The 15440-nt window shown below is 44.8% G+C and overlaps 1 protein-coding gene and 1 long non-coding RNA gene across 2 annotated transcripts in view; one reads left to right on the plus strand and one right to left on the minus strand.

Moving 5' to 3' along the window:
- LOC124043176 (hyccin-like) overlaps positions 1-7354 on the minus strand; it is a 37747-nt gene extending 30393 nt beyond the window's left edge. Inside the window, exon 1 of the mRNA XM_046361453.1 lies at positions 7177-7354. The gene's annotated coding sequence lies outside the window, so the exon portion shown is untranslated. The remainder of the gene's footprint in view (positions 1-7176) is intronic.
- Positions 7355-7520: 166 nt separating this feature from the next.
- LOC124042694 lies at positions 7521-15165 on the plus strand. The gene is made up of 3 exons (XR_006840192.1): positions 7521-7655; positions 14793-14859; positions 14984-15165. It is a non-coding gene; the product is annotated as an uncharacterized LOC124042694 (long non-coding RNA).
- The last annotated feature ends 275 nt before the right edge of the window (positions 15166-15440 follow it).

The following is a 15440-nucleotide window of genomic DNA, read 5'->3' on the forward strand; positions in this document are numbered from 1 at the left end:
GAAAGAGAGAGAGAGAGAGAGAGCGAGAGAGAGAGAGAGAGAGAGAGAGAAGAGCGAGAGAGAGAGAGAGAGAGAGAGAGAGCGAGAGAGAGAGAGAGAAAGAGCGAGAGAGAGAGAGAGAAAGAGCGAGAGAGAGAAAGAGCGAGAGAGAGAAAGAGCGAGAGAGAGAGAAAGAAAATGTCTACTGCGAGAGAGAGAAAGAGACACAAATAATGGTGTTCCAAAGAGAGTTGCCATGAAAGAGCCTTAAGAGAGAACAAAAGAGCGAGAGAGAGAAAGAGCAAGAAGGGCCTTCCTTCTATGCCATCAAAAGGAACATAACATTTGACGTTCCCGCGATTCATCCGAGAGCGTTGAGTTCAATAAGTGCATCGACGATGTTGTCCCCACAGTGATTATTAAGAACGTACCCAAACCAAAAACCATGAAGTACAGGCAATACCCGCGCTGGGATACAGGCCAGAGCTACCGCTTTCAATGAATGGGACACGGACACACAAGAAAGCTACGAACTTCGACGAGACACCAAACAAATCAAAATCAAATCAAATCAAATTTATTTATATAGCCCTTCGTACATCAGCTGATATCTCAAAGTGCTGTACAGAAGCCCAGCCTAAAACCCCAAACAGCAAACAATGCAGGTGTAAAAGCACAATACAAAATAAAAGGGCAATATAGAAGGTGGAATCCTATTCCCCCGGCTCCGATGATCGTCCTGTGTGGCAGAGAAAACTATAACGGATTACAGAAGGGAAACGCGGCCATGAGTTGCCCAGCGAAGCAGTTCTCCCAAACAAGCTAAATGCGGTTTTACACGTCGAGGAAAAGAACACTGTGCCTTGCGTGAAAGACCCTGTTTTTCCAGATGTCTGTGTGTTCTCACTCTGTGGCCGACGTGAGCAAAACATTGAAACCGTTTAAACAGACGGAATACCGGAGTGTGTTCAAACGTTTCAAACATGTTCTGGAATGCCATTGAAATGGCAGCCGCGGTATGAGAACCAGCATGCAATACGGCTTTCCTCAGTACGGAATCCTCGACGAACCACTGTGCTGTCAGACTCATAATGCACAGCTGTTGATTGTTGGGAGGAAGGGGTCGTAAGCAAAAGCACGATAATATCTACACCACATATATTCGATGCATGTGACATAAAATCTGATTTGATGCCACCAAGATGTTTATTTACATTCTTGTTATCTATTCAGTAGCATTTCCATAACCATCAATTCAGAAGGTTAAAACCAATTCATTCAACAGGTTAAAACCAATTCATTCAACAGGTTAAACCCATTCATTCAGAAGGTTAAAACGTCGCTCCTATACTTGCTCAGATTACTGATAGATGCTGCGGTCAGTCGCCTAAACTGTGGCACAAATTGTGGAATTCCCACACCTAGCCAAACTATTATACTAAATGATTGGGGAGGTGTGGATGATTCTGTCAGAGAATCCATCTCCTCTACCATTATAGAGACCTGCATCGGCCCCCAAAAAATAAATCAGCTGGCGGGTGGTCCCGGAGTTGAGAGAACTTGGGTAACGGCGTAATTACACTTGACATGTGGACTGACGATTTTCTAAAAATAGAACACTTGTGCCTTACAGCCAATTACATAAACAAAGAGTGGGTGCTTTGTGAAGAGGATGCTATTCACCACAGACTGGGACATTTCCCAGTGCAAAACTGCAGATACCATAAGGCCAGCTATTGTGAATGGATACTTGGGTATCTTGTTGATTTTCCTCCATCGCTTCAGAGGCCACACTCCCCTTGGGAGGCAAGTAAACAGCCTACTGTTGACCCGGTAACTGTGTGGTTCCTGGTTCCTAAAGATAAAGCTTCACCTACAGCTGGATTAGTGGTGTCTGAGAAGAGAAGCCAGCTGACCAGGCACAGACATCCGTTTCCTGCTATTTTTACACTATTGTTCTAAATTCAAAAAAAAAAAAAAATCACCCTCTTCTTCTTCATCATCCTCATCATTATTCAGTTCATTCAATTTCAAAATGGTGAAGTCGTGCACATTTATCAGTTCCTATCTGGTTTCCATCACTTATTCATCAATTCACCTCATTCATTCAGTGAGGAGAGAGACGCAATAGCGCCTGGGTACCAACGCTTTACACCGAACCCAAAAGAATAATCAGCGATCTAACTCCCACTTGCTGTGACGTAATATACCGCACTATACCATAATGCACCACTGCATAAAGTCAATACCGCACTATACCATAATGCACCACTGCATAAAGTCAATACCGCACTATACCATAATGCACCACTGCATAAAGTCAATACCGCACTATACCATAATGCACCACTGCATAAAGTCAATACCGCACTATACCATAATGCACCACTGCATAAAGTCAATACCGCACTATACCATAATGCACCACTGCATAAAGTCAATACCGCACTATACCATAATGCACCACTGCATAAAGTCAATACCGCACTATACCATAATGCACCACTGCATAAAGTCAATACCGCACTATACCATAATGCACCACTGCATAAAGTCAATACCGCACTATACCATAATGCACCACTGCATAAAGTCAATACCGCACTATACCATAATGCACCACTGCATAAAGTCAATACCGCACTATACCATAATGCACCACTGCATAAAGTCAATACCGCACTATACCATAATGCACCACTGCATAAAGTCAATACCGCACTATACCATAATGCACCACTGCATAAAGTCAATACCGCACTATACCATAATGCACCACTGCATAAAGTCAATACTGCACTATACCATAATGCACCACTGCATAAAGTCAATACTGTACTATACCATAATGCACCACTGCATAAAGTCAATACCGCACTATACCATAATGCACCACTGCATAAAGTCAATACCGCACTATACCATCGTGCACCACAGAATAAAGTCAACTTTTAATTGAGTATAGGCAGTATACACAGTATAGGCTTAGCTCTGATCATATTTACTGAGAGCTCTCTCCTCATACTGCTGTTAGGCCAAGCTCTCTCCTATCAGGAGCCATGAGCGGGTGTCAAATGAAAGCTAAGAGTCTATATTTTAGAGGAATTAAGGCATATATACATTCTACTAGGAATAAGGCTTTGATTTCTGGTCAAAGAGATAGAAAAGGGGTCTTAGACAATATCTACTAGAACAAGTCTTACTGTATTAGAAATACATTTTTTTAAATGTAGCTTTTTAAAATTTATTTAAGCTTTTATTTAACTAGGCAAGTCAGTTAAGACACTTAAGAACAAATTCTCATTTACAATGACGGCGTACCCCGGCCAAACCCTGAATACGCCAATAGGCCAATTGTGCTCCGCCCTATTTATTTGATTTATTTCCCCTTTATTTAACCAGGTAGGCCAGTTGAGAACAAGTTCTCATTTACAATTGCGACCTGGCCAAGATAAAGCAAAGCAGTTCGACACATATAACGACACAGAGTTACACATGGAGTAAAACAAGCATACAGTCAATAATACAGTGTAAACAAGTCTATATACAATGTGAGAAAATGAGGTGAGAAGGGAGGTAAAGGCAAAAAAAGGCCATGGTGGCGAAGTAAATACAATATAGCAAGTAAAACACTGAAATGGTGGATTTGCAGTGGAAGAATGTGCAAAGTAGAAATAAAAATAAAGGAGCAAAATAAATGAAGAAATAAAATATGGGACACCCAATCACGGGCCGGTTGTGATACAGCCCAGAATCGAACCAGGGTCTGTAGTGACACCTCCAACACTGGCTGCGCCACTAGGGAGCCAAAGTCCCCTGCCAACTACTATCAACACATATTATATTTTTGATAAAATGATTCTGCTTTCTCTAAGTTTAAGAAACATAGCCTTGTAATTCCATTACCAAAAAACCACATACCTTTAATATATTTTCTAATGTCTCTCCCTCATGTGGAGGGACGATAATGAAAGATCACAGAAGTAACAAGTGAAAGTATCAAATAGTTGTATTTTTTATTTTGCTGATATGAAGTTTATGAATTTATTAAGGGATTAAAACTATGAATTAGCTTACTGCAATTGAATTGGCTACAATGGGAAATCGTAGTAGTTACAAACCAGTTGTATCACCTGCTACTGTCCTCCCTTCCACTGACATACTGTTATGTTCAGCTCACAACTCTCCCCATTTACTGTAACAGGCATCTTCAGCCACTGAGCACCGACAAAACCGGACATCCAGGAACGTTTAAAAGTAGTTGAAATTTGGTCAGTCTGCTCTGGCCAGACGAAACCTGAACCAATGATAGAAGTCTGTTTCACAAGTTCAGACAGCGCAGTAATTACAGTAGAACACAGGACTATACTTTACAGTAGAGGTCAGGTACAGTAGAGGTCAGGTACAGTAGAGGTCAGGTACAGTAGAGGTCAGGTACAGTAGAGGTCAGGTACAGTAGAGGTCGCAGACCATCAACAAATTTGCGTTTAGAACTCGTCATCCGTGTTTCGTATTGAAAGTCAGTGTTTCATCAATAGACTGATCAGGGATGTGCAACTATAGCTTTCCTTCATAGAAAACACATTTCTTACACGCTTTTAAAAAATACATATTTCTGCATTAAAAACACAGAATTCTGCATTAATGAGACCCCTGGTGCAGCAGAGTATAATGTAGTGTATTGAACTGAACATATCACCTTCACTGTATGTACTGTACTGTGATTGGTTCAAATTTGGTCCGGTACAGACCTAGGTCACACAGTTCAAATCAAAAAAAAAAAAATTGTCACATACACATGGTTAGCAGATGTTAATGCGAGTGTAGCGAAATGCTTGTGCTTCTAGTTCCGACAATGCAGTGATAACCAACAAGTAATCTAACTAACAATTCCAAAACTACTGTATTATACACAGTGTAAGGGGATAAAGAATATGTACATAAGGATATATGAATGAGTGATGGTACAGAGCAGCATACAGTAGATGGTATCGAGTACAGTATATACATATGAGATGAATATGTAGACAAAGTAAACAAAGTGGCATAGTTAAAGTGGCTAGTGATACATGTGTTACATAAGGATGCAGTCGATGATATAGAGTACAGTATATATGTATACATATGAGATGAATAATGTAGGGTAAGTAACATTATATAAGGTAGCATTGTTTCTAAACCCAGAGGCGCAACGTCGCGAGACTTCCAGGAATACTTGTGAAGCAGACCAGGCCGGGGTTTGGACTGGGAGAAGTGTAACACTGTTCCTTAAATTGTTAATTTTCTCAAAAATCTAAAGCCACAACCTAGATTCCAGACAATGTCTCAAGTAGCTGAATTCATTATTACTCCTACCTCGTGAGTGACAAACTGATTTTTTTGTTGTTGTCAAAAACAACTTTATATTTAAAGGAGTGCCTTTGATTTGATGGCCTGCACATGCGCAGTCCAGCGCAAGACGACCATTAGGGCCGATGACGTGATTCGACGCATGAGTTTAGCTAGCCAACATCACCATGGCATCGCCTACGTTTGTGATCTGGGATTTGTATTGGAGAAGCAGTACTGTACTGTCTTTGCCGCGGTGTTATTTGGGGGAGGAGCTCATTATAATAATAGCCAGTGTTTAGAATACCCAAATATGCAAAAGACAGATATTGGATATTTCTACCTGTGTACCTACTGAAGATACAAAGCAGTGAAATGCATTACCATAATTCACATCCATAGTTATATATTTCTGTGTAGTACAGATAAGGGTCACATGATCTTATTCCTTTACCAGATGTAAATCCACTTCACTTAATGTCATTCAATAACCATATTTTTTACCCTCAAAACTCAAGTGTCAATGTCATAGCCGACACGTTCTTTCTGCAGACATCTTTGAATCTTAATAGTCACATAAAAACTGAGGGAGATTTCTGCACAGATATGGGCCCTGACAGGAGGGAGATTTCTGCACAGATATGGGCCCTGACAGGAGGGAGATTTCTGCACAGATATGGGCCCTGACAGGAGGGAGATTTACAAAAATGTGTTTCAGCACAATTCTTCCAAAATGTCTGTGTAAATTATTCAAAGTACTCCTTGTGCATGGTTTGTTAAACTTTGAAATCAAATGTTTTTTGTTTGGCGTACATTTGAAAGAGAAGAATCTGAATCAAAGTGTAAATCCATCACTGTGGAACTGCTCTATAGCAGAGGGACTGACTCTCTGTGTGCGTCTGTCTCTACAGTCGTGAGTCGGGTGGGAATAATTAGTGGAACTTTCCAACAAGAATCTGTTCGGCAGAATAAGATACCGGATATGGAGTGGGCTACTTCATTACATTTTCACATTTTTCATAAATGTCTGTCCTCACTCTGGTTGCCTATGGACAAACATTAAGAATAATCTACGTGTTGAGTCGATGCCTATTCGGCAGCTAGTTTACAAGGTGAATTGATCGTGCTACTTTGTAGGAGTTGTTTGTTGGCGTCCTTGTTATTTTACGAGGTTTTTGGAACAGATTCCTGTTGGAAAGTATCACTAATTATTCCCACCCTGGTGAGTCTGTATCCACCGCAGATCGATGTTACAAGACTATTGATCAGTGTTGATTAGCTACATCGTATAGACTAAACCAGACTGCTGGAAATAAGACAAGGGTATAAATGACTTGCTAGCTGAGGGAAAACATTTTTTTTTGGACAGCGGTCTGATTACGGAAGTCATGCCAATGACAGTCCAGTGAGCTAACTAGCAACTAGTTTACCATCTAACCAGGGATCGTAGTTATCTTGCCAACCTAAGTCACGAAACCAGCTACTAATTAATGATTTTTAACTCACACCTGACACAGTTGACTCAACGTTAGTTAGTTAGTTAGTTAGTTAGTTAGTTAGTTAGTTAGTTACAGTAGATGCTAACAGTACTTGGCAATATTCCTAGTTTTCAAAGCTTCTCCAGTGGGCTCTACAGCAATCTGCTAGTTGTTTCCTATTGTAGATAGCTATTTTACCTAACAGTTATTACAAGCCACTTAGTGTGAGGTCGCTGGCAGCATTAACTACTTTATCGAGCTATATTTGTTTCCTCAGAGCAGAATCATTCGCCAAATCAAGTCAGATTTCAAAAATGAAAATGTGCATACAGTCAGAATGGCCTCTCCAAGAAGACGAGCTCGCTGGGAAAAAAATGTATTAATGACTTACTATCATGCTATCTCGATATTTCCTTTTGTCTCCAAGTCCACTATTGTTCCGTCCAAGCATATGTATGGGTAGCTATCAATTACTTCATAAATCCACTATCTAAATCATTTATCAACAACATACACCTCCATCTTCATTTACGACCGCATTTCCTACTAGCTTGAATCCGAGGATTAATTCGGAATGACAGGCATGTGAGCAAATGGTCAAACAGTATAACATGTAACCCCCACGCCTCCAGAAATAGCGACCAATGCAATTTGGGTATAGGGGCGGGACATTATAATTTCCGCAAATACGGGGGATTGTCGCTGTCATCTCTTGACAGTCAGGGCAGACCACGGGAAGAGGAAGAGACACTGACTGGTCATGTACGAACCATTGTGTTTTATATAATATCTTATATTTGTAACATTGAAATTCATCTTTATATGTGATTTTAAAAGGGAAAATATACAATGTTCTCAACTCTTTAAAGGGTATGTATTTATAATATGCTGTATTAGGAATTGTATCTACATGGTTATCACTGCAAGGCCTATTGACTAACATTATATAATTGTTATTAACCAGAAAAATATAATGGATTTAATAATAATTATACCAGGTTGATGTAAGAAGTAACTCTGGAAGTATATTATGATAATTTGGTACATTCATAGACAAGCCTCCATCTGCCAGTAGTTTATGAGGTGCAGTATAAGATGTGCATAGCTAATGGTCCTGTAATGGTTATCGATGCAACAACAAAAAACATCTTCAGATAATTGCAGTAATATTTTAACTAATACATGATGTAAATGATTGACCAGACACATGGACTGGCTTGTCCTAGTTCACACTACAGTGCAACATGTCAGTAGCAAAGCTTTTCCTCCATCTTCTCATCTCCCTTTTTCTCTCTCAATCACACACACATCTCTCTCCCACCCTTACACCCCCCCCACACATCTCTCTCCCACCCTTACACCCCCACACACACATCTCTCATCTCTCTCCCACCCTTACACCCCCCACACATCTCTCTCCCACCCTTACTCCCCCCACACACACATCTCTCTCCCACCCTTATACCCCCCCACACATCTCTCTCCCACCCTTACACCCCCCCCACACATCTCTCTCCCACCCTTACACCCCCCCCACACACATCTCTCTCCCACCCTTACACCCCCCCACACACATCTCTCTCCCACCCTTACACCCCCACACACATCTCTCTCCTACCCTTACACCCCCCCACACACACATCTCTCTCCCACCCTTACACCCCCCGTCCCCACACATCTCTCTCTCACCCTTACACCCCCCCCCACACATCTCTCTCCCACTCTTACACCCTCCCACACATCTCTCTCCCACCCTTACACCCCCCACACATCTCTCTCCCACCCTTACACCCCCCCACACATCTCTATCCCACCCTTACACCCCCCCCCACACACATCTCTCTCCCACCCTTACACCCCCCCACACACATCTCTCTCCCACCCTTACACCCCCCACCCACACATCTCTCCCCACCCTTACACCCCCGTCCCCACACATCTCTCCCACCCTTACACCCCCCACACATCTCTCTCCCACCCTTACACCCCCCACACACATCTCTCTCCCACCCTTACACCCCCCCACACATCTCTCTCCCACCCTTACACCCCCCACACACATCTCTCTCCCACCCTTACACCCCCCACACACATCTCTCTCCCACCCTTACACCCCCCACACATCCCTCCCACCCTTACATCCCCACACATCTCTCCCACCCTTAACCCCCCCACACACATCTCTCCCCACCCTTACACCCCCCCACACACATCTCTCTCCCACCCTTACCCCCCCACACACATCTCTCTCCCACCCTTACACCCCCCCACACACACATCTCTCTCCCACCCTTACACCCCCCCACACATCTCTCTCCCACCCTTACACCCCCCACACGTCTCTCTCACACCCTTATACACCCCCCACACACACCTCTCTCCCACCCTTAACCCCCCCACACACCCCCCCACACACCCTCCCACCCTTACACCCCCCCACACATCTCTCTCCCACCCTTTCACCCCCCACACATCTCTCTCCCACCCTTTCACCCCCCACACACACACATCTCTCTCCTACCCTTACACACCCCCCCCACACACACACATCTCTCTCCTACCCTTACACCCCCCACACACATCTCTCTCCCACCCTTACACACCCCCCACACACATACATCTCTCTCCTACCCTTACCCCCCCACACACACACACCTCTCTCCCACCCTTAACCCCCCTCCCACACACACACACACAGTCCCCCCCCTACATCTTGCTGTCCTGCTGCGGGATCCTGTCAGTACCAATAAGGAGTCTCTGTGTGCTAAGTGGTTTAGATGTGCAGTGTACCATGTTCTAATGCTCCACTATGTCACTCAAACATGTTCATACAAATCTTAAGACACTAACAACAGAGTGCTGTTTTAATGTGTTATAAAACACAATAACATACAGTATTAACACAGAAGAAACTCTAACATGATCTCTAATATCGACAGTGGTGTAATCAACATTGTTTTTAGATTAGATTAGAAAAAAATCAGGATATATCTCAGCTAATTTCTCTAACGGGTTTATAGACATACTCACAATACAATACTTAAACACAATCTATAACCAGTCATAATCTGTGGCACTCCAAGACCAGCCGAACCCTGCAGGAGTGTTTTCTAACAGTGTAGGTCCATAGTGTGCTTTTTACATGATAGTAAAAATAGCCTACGTTGATTCCTAAAATATTTAAAAGTGACCCAGAGGTCAGTGTCCCCAGAGGTCAGTGTCCCCAGAGGTCAGTGTCCCCAGAGGTCAGTGTCCCCAGAGGTCAGTGTCCCCAGAGGTCTCTCTCCTCTTAGTGTGTGTGAAAGAGAGTACTATCCAGTAAGAGGTGGACCCATAGAGTTACAAGCGCAAGGTGTAAGGAACGACAGCACTGGGTCCCCAGATGGAGGAATCAGCACTGGGTCCCCAGATAGAGGAACATCAGCACTGGGTCCCCAGATAGTGGAACGACAGCACTGGGTCCCCAGATAGAGGAACGACAGCGCTGGGTCCCCAGATAGAGGAACATCAGCACTGGGTCCCCAGATAGTGGAACGACAGCACTGGGTCCCCAGATAGAGGAACGTCAGCACTGGGTTCCCAGATAGAGGAACATCAGCACTGGGTCCCCAGATAGAGGAACGACAGCACTGGGTCCCCAGATGGAGGGGAATCAGCACTGGGTCCCCAGATAGAGGAACATCAGCACTGGGTCCCCAGATAGTGGAACGACAGCACTGGGTCCCCAGATAGAGGAACGACAGCGCTGGGTCCCCAGATAGAGGAACGACAGCGCTGGGTCCCCAGATAGAGGAACGACAGCGCTGGGTCCCCAGATAGAGGAACGACAGCACTGGGTCCCCAGATGGAGGGGAATCAGCACTGGGTCCCCAGATATAGGAACATCAGCACTGGGTCCCCAGATATAGGAACATCAGCACTGGGTCCCCAGATAGAGGAACATCAGCACTGGGTCCCCAGATAGAGGAACAACAGCACTGGGTCCCCAGATAGAGGAACGACAGCGCTGGGTCCCCAGATAGAGGAACATCAGCACTGGGTCCCCAGATAGAGCAACAACAGCACTGGGTCCCCAGATAGAGGAATATCAGCACTGGGTCCCCAGATAGAGCAACAACAGCACTGGGTCCCCAGATAGAGGAACATCAGCACTGGGTCCCCAGATAGAGGAACGACAGCACTGGGTCCCCAGATGGAGGGGAATCAGCGCTGGGTCCCCAGATAGAGGAACGACAGCACTGGGTCCCCAGATAGAGGAACATCAGCACTGGGTCCCCAGATAGAGGAACATCAGCGCTGGGTCCCCAGATAGAGGAACATCAGCGCTGGGTCCCCAGATAGAGGAACGACAGCGCTGGGTCCCCAGATAGAGGAACGACAGCACTGGGTCCCCAGATAGAGGAACGACAGCGCTGGGTCCCCAGATAGAGGAACGACAGCACTGGGTCCCCAGATAGAGGAACGACAGCGCTGGGTCCCCAGATAGAGGAACGACAGCACTGGGTCCCCAGATAGAGGAACGACAGCACTGGGTCCCCAGATAGAGGGGAATCACTATCAAGGAAGAGACTTAATGATGTATACATGACAGAGGGGAATAGCTATACAGGAAGAGACTACCGGGATAATAGTGTGATATTGCTCAAAAATGTACCTCAATCCAGGGATGGAAGATGTTGTTGTAGCTTTACTCCTAATTATCTCAATATCAAGAAACGATCAATCGAGAATATAGCAATACTGCTAGTTTTCAAGTAGACTGCCTTTTTCCTCCTCATGCTAGGCTAGCTAATGCTAAAACAGCCCATTGCTTTCCATTAAAATACAACACCTACCATTGGGGTGAGTAGCTTCCGGAAGTGTTGTGGAATCCAATGGCTTGGTTTAGCATTAGTTAGCCTAGCGTGCTGACAAAAAAGGCAGTTGAATTCAAAACTAGCAGTATTTCAATATTCTCGATGCGGTAACATATGGCAGCCGGTGCCAAATTGAATATCTAAATTACCTTACGGCCATTTTAGGCCTATAGGTTTCAATGGCAATTAGGCCTAGAGTGTAGCCTAACTATTGACCACAACAGTATAACTACTCAAAACTCAACCATAAGTGTATAAACAGGCTATGTAACATGGCAGGAGAGTGTCTGAGTAGGCTGCAGAAACTGCTATGTTTTGGGGGAGCCACAGGTGGTTTGGTGTGTGTCAGGCCAGTCCTGCTATCTGTGTAGCCTCAGTTTGGACCTCTCCAGCCTGCTGGCGGTAACCTAGTGAAAGCTCCCTCGCCCTTCTCACTTCCTGCATGGTCTCAATCAGGTTCTCCTCCAGCCTACAGTGGTCCTGATGGGTTGGTGCTGCCTCCCTGACCTGCTCCGCCATTCGCTCCCCTCCACTCAGCAGCCAGCCTATCAGCTCCTGGAGCTTGGTCCCAGCAGCGCTTATCGCTTTGGCGCCCTTGGAAATGCCCCAGAGCTCCTCCTGAGCTAATCGGAGGCGGCTAGGCGGAGACTCATCCCCCTCGACCTCAGACCTCAGCGGAACCACTGAGAGAGAGAAGTCATAGCCCTTCATCACCATGGTTACACACCAACTGTCCTCTAGAGAGAGAGAGAGAGAGAGAGAGAGAGAGAGAGAGAGAGAGAGAGAGAGAGAGAGAGAGAGAGAGAGAGAGAGAGAGAGAGAGAGAGAGAGAGAGAGAGAGAGAGAGAGAGAGAGAGAGAGAGAGAGACGTTATAATGCCTTCATCTGTAGACTTACCCTTTACCTGTCGTATGGAAGGGAGTGGAAGTGAGCGGGGTAAAAAGATTAGATTAGATGAGTTTATATGTCACATACACAGGGTACAGTTAATTATTAAGCTTTGAGCTCCAATGGTGAAGGTCATAAAGAGTAGTTAATGAAACAATAATAACAAAATGTAAAATAATAATATAGATATATAATATAGATATATTTAACTGTAACAATGACAAATGTCCATTGGGGGAGGGGGTAGGGGGGGGGGGTGGAATGTTCCAGAGGGAACATGTCCATTGGGGGAGCAACGGGGAGGAAGTGAGAAGTAGATTGTCCTGAGGTTGAAGAGTCGCTGTCGTGCTTTCTTCACCCCGGTATCCAAGTGGGTTGACTGTTTCAGCTCCTCGGAGATGTGTACGCCTAGGAACTTGGTCGGTTTTGACCGTCACCGCGGCTGCCCTGTTGATAAGGATGTGGGCATGCCCAGCCCGGTTCCTCCTGAAGTCCACAATCAGCTCCTTTGTTTTGCTGCCGTTGAGGGAGAAACGTTTAAATGGCACCATGTCGTCAGAGTGCTTACATCCTCTCTGTAGGCCGTCTCGTCGTTGTCGGTAATGAGGCCTACAACTGTCGTGTCGTCAGCGAACTTGATGATGGAGTTGGAACTGTGTGAGGTCAGGAAGAGAGAGAGGACTGGCATGGCTCTGTTATGCCTGCATGTTTTCTTTTGGTTGGTTTCCTTATCCTCATGGGGACCAGAAGTCCTCACAATTATAGTAAAACAAGGAAAATTCAGACAAGTGGGGAAATTTAGCCGGTCTCCACAAGGAAAAAAGGCTATTTTAGGTTAGGGTTACAATTAGAGGTTAGGTTAAGGGTTAGGTTAAGGGTTGGGGTTAGGTTAAGGGGTTAGGTTAAGGGGTTAGGTTAAGGGGTTAGGGTAAGGGGTTAGGGAAAATAGGATTTTGAATGGGAATCAATTGTTTAGTCCTCACAAGGATACTAAAACAAATGTGTGTGTGTGTGTGTGTGTCTCACTGTGTTCCTCTTTAATCTTCCTCACACACTCCGTAAGAGTCAGGTTGCTGTCATTGTTACAGTCGTAGGTGCAGTCGCAGAGAGATGATGTGTTCCTTCATGGCATCATAGTTCTCCTGTTGTTGGTTGAACGTCACGGCTACATCAGAGAACCGCTGGTCCAAGTCTATTAGACCCACACGCTTTGGGACCAACCGACCACTCTGGCTCACTGAAACACACACACACACACACACACACACACACACACACACACACACACACACACACACACACACACACACACACACACACACGCACACGCACACGCACACACACACACACACACACACACACACACACACACACACACAGTCAATAACACACACACACACAGTCAATAACACACACACACACACACAAAACAGAGTCAATAACACACACACAAGCGCACACACTTGTACTATTGTGGTAATATGTGTGATTGAACCTGTGTGTGCTGGTCGAGGCTGTCTGTCCGACTCTGGTTTAGCTGATTTTGAAGGCTTGGTGTGAAGTAGAGGCTGTCTCTGTAACACACACGTTCCACTATGTGAGTGAGGTATGGGGGCGGGTTATACAAATCCAATCAATGTCTAAAACACTGTAACAACAGACCTATTATATTCAGTAGTGTGTGTTTTACTCAAGTGGGTAATATTGTGCCATAACCCTTCCTGATGCAGATACATGTAGGTCATGTGTTGAGCACTATTACATTGGTTTATTGTAAATATGATCTGATCAAGCTTATTATTTGAAAGCAGCCTAATGGCATGTGTGATTATTTTCACATTTTGAGTAATTTAGCAGACGCTCTAATGCAGAGCAATTTACAGGAGCAATTATGGTTAATTAAGTGTCCTGTACAAGAGCAGATTTTTCACCTGGTCAGCTCGGGGATTCGGGTTATTGGATCAACCTCTTAACCAATCGGCTGGCTACCTGCCGCCCGTGTTTATGTGTCTGATTCCATAAATTATATTTCCCCGTGAAAAATAAAGTGTACTTTAACCCCAGACAATACATCATGTTTCATTCATGTTCCAATACAATACCTCGTCGTTGTCTTCGGAAGGAGAGACACAGCAACAGAATAGCACAGACATTCTCGCTGAAATGATCCCGAGAGACCCAACAGTTAATCCTCGTCATGTACAGCCCGAGGACAAAGGTGTGTCAGTGTGAGAGAGCTTGTGTCTAACAGTGTTTTCTGCAGGATGCTCTACGTGATGTGATTCAGAGTGGTGCTGTCACCAGCTATTTCTTCAGCCTCTCTTCTACTAGTGAGTACACACATACACAAACTATGTCTTCTGTTCTGCCATGCAATCTTGTTTCTTTCTTTCTTACCTCTATAACACATCTCTATCTCTCTCCCTCCATGTGTAACCTCTCCTGTGTGTTCAGGTGGGATGTACCACATGCTGGATGGTGAGGAGTTGGGAGAGAACACTACTACAGGATTGCCCTGTTTGGAGCTGCAAAGCTCCACAGTGGAGATTGGAGTATCTGTCTATAGGACCACTTTAAGCTGTACACTCCACAAAGCTGGGTGTCCAGAAAAAAAGCCATTGCTTAAAGAAGAAAATAAATAAAGAAACACGTTTGGTGTTCGCCAAAAGGCATGTGGGAGACTCCCCAAACATATGGAAGAAGGTACTCTGGTCAGATGAGAGTTCTTTGGCCATCAAGGAAAACACTAGGTCTGGTGCAAACCCAACACCTTACATGACCATCTCCACAGTGAAACATGGTGGTGGCAGCATCATGCTGTGGGGATGTTTTTCATCGGCAGGGACTGGGAAACTGGTCAGAATTGAAGGAATGATGGATGGCACTAAATACAGGGAAATTCTTGAGGGAA

Source organism: Oncorhynchus gorbuscha, linkage group LG09, assembly GCF_021184085.1.
Source record: "Oncorhynchus gorbuscha isolate QuinsamMale2020 ecotype Even-year linkage group LG09, OgorEven_v1.0, whole genome shotgun sequence".
In the NCBI taxonomy this organism is placed as follows: domain Eukaryota; kingdom Metazoa; phylum Chordata; class Actinopteri; order Salmoniformes; family Salmonidae; genus Oncorhynchus; species Oncorhynchus gorbuscha.